We start from the raw sequence: 2,197 nt of genomic DNA on the forward strand, positions 1-2,197 counted from the left end.
GGGGCGCCTGGGTGGCTCAGTCAGTTGGGCGGCCGACTTCGGCTCAGGTCATGATCTCGCGGTCCGTGAGTTCGAGCCCCGCGTCGGGCTCTGTGCTGACAGCTCGGAGCCTGGAGCCTGTTTCGGATTCTGTGTCTCCCTCTCTCTGACCCTCCCCCGTTCGTGCTCTGTCTCTCTCTGTCTCAAAAATAAATAAACGTTAAAAAAAAAACACAACAACAACATAGGGATGTGTTTTTCCAACTCAGGGACACAACAGAGCATAATGAAGATACGGAGTTTTCCAGGGCCATTCAAAGGGCACATATGCCAAAGTTCTTGGGCAAATTTGTTATTATTAGCATTAAAGTTTATAATGTTCCACTGTTCAAATATAACATGTATTTATTTTTTTTAATTTTGCTTGGTGTCATAATATCCGGTGACCGTGTTGGGCTTTACTCTGACCCTGTAAGTCTGGAAAAATAGCACTGCTCACTGCAAAGAACCACCTTTCCACACATGACCTCAGTGAGACGAAACAGGACTTCCGCCACCTCCATTTGGACCTCAGTCTGTACTTTTTCTAAGTATTGATTAAGTTCTTCTTTCCAGTTTACCTTAACTCAGGCAAAAAAAGACCCTGCTGGATCCAAAATTACCCTCAAGCAATAACGACTGTCCTGAGCCAGCAAGACCCCATGTGATTGACCCCAGGACAATGGTCAACCCGACCTTTGCTGCCCAGCTGCACGTCCCCACAGATCTTTGTCCCACGTTTCCTTATATAAACCTAGAAGTATTTTCAGCACTTTGGAGACAGGCTTTCAGCCATTAGTCCCTGGTCTTCCGGGTGTTGACCTCCCTGAAATAAATTCCTTTCTTGTTCCACCACCGCTTGTGTCTCTGCCTTTGGATTTTGTCAGTGGAAAGTGGCCAAACCTGGTGTGTTTGGGGACCCCTGAGCCAGGTGCTCTTGCACCCCTGTGCCCCATTTATCTAGAAGCAAGGCAGACACAGACCCTCCAAATCCCCATCCTTTCTCCCATCAATGATTACTGAATTGTTTGTACCCACTTATCAATAGGAACTGAAGGAAACCAGCATCTGTCAGTCCAAAATATGCCACTTTGGCATACTGATTATTTTGAATTAAGAACACTTGAACAGCTAATATAAGAGACACTCTGACCTTTCATTGTTTTCCTGAAAGTAGATCACCTTCCCATGTGAACGTCACCCTCCCTGTACCAGGAGGAAGACATTCCTATTACCAGAGATAGAGAATTGGGGTCCAAGATATCTATACGGACAAATCTTGTTAAACTGACCCTTATCTTCCTAGTTACTTCTTTACCAACTAGCCCAAATCTCTGTGTCTTGCCAATTCTTTACAAATTTACTGAATTTTGTCTAAAAGGTATAAAATCTTCCCACTCTACTTCTTTGGGTCTTCATTCTCTTGTGCAGGCTCCAGGGTACATGTATAAATTCAACAAAATGTGTATGCTTTTCTCCTGTGAATCTGTCTTAGGTCAGTTTAATTCTTAAGCCAAGCCAGAAACCCAAGAGGAAAGAGAATTTTCCCCTCCTACAGAACAATGCTTGTTAATATGACCTAACCAAACTTTACTTAAGCATCTCTCCTTCCCTTGAGGTGCCTGGCTGGCTCAGTCAGAAGAGATGTGACTCTTGATCTTGGGGTCATAAGTTTGAGCCCCATATGGGGTGTAGAGATTACTTAAATAAATAAAACTTTAAGAGGGGTGCCTGGGTGGCTCAGTTGGTTGAGCATCCAGTTTCGGCTCAGGTCATGATCTCACGGTTTGTGAGTTTGGGCCCCGCGTCGGGCTCTGTGCTGACAGCTCAGAGCCTGTAGCCTGCTTCGGATTCTGTGTCTCCCTCTCTCTCTGCCCCTCCCCTGCTCATACTCTGTCTCTCTCTGTCTCTCAAAAATAATTTTTTTTAAATTAAAAAAATAAAATAAAACTTTAAGAAAAGCTTCTCTCCTTCCCCAAAACTCAGAATTTAGACCTCTCTTGAGCATTATAATTCATAATAACCCCACCATTATAACAGACCCTCCTAAGAGTAAGCAACTTCAAGGTAAAACATTCTCTGATCATTTATAGGTCTTGCCACATGCTCATCCATTCTCCTATACCTGTTTGTGTGTGTGTGTGTGTGTGTGTGTGTGTGTGTGTGTGTGTGTGTGTGT

Source organism: Herpailurus yagouaroundi, unplaced genomic scaffold (assembly GCF_014898765.1).
Source record: "Herpailurus yagouaroundi ecotype Mexico unplaced genomic scaffold, PumYag 220, whole genome shotgun sequence".
Classification (NCBI taxonomy): domain Eukaryota; kingdom Metazoa; phylum Chordata; class Mammalia; order Carnivora; family Felidae; genus Herpailurus; species Herpailurus yagouaroundi.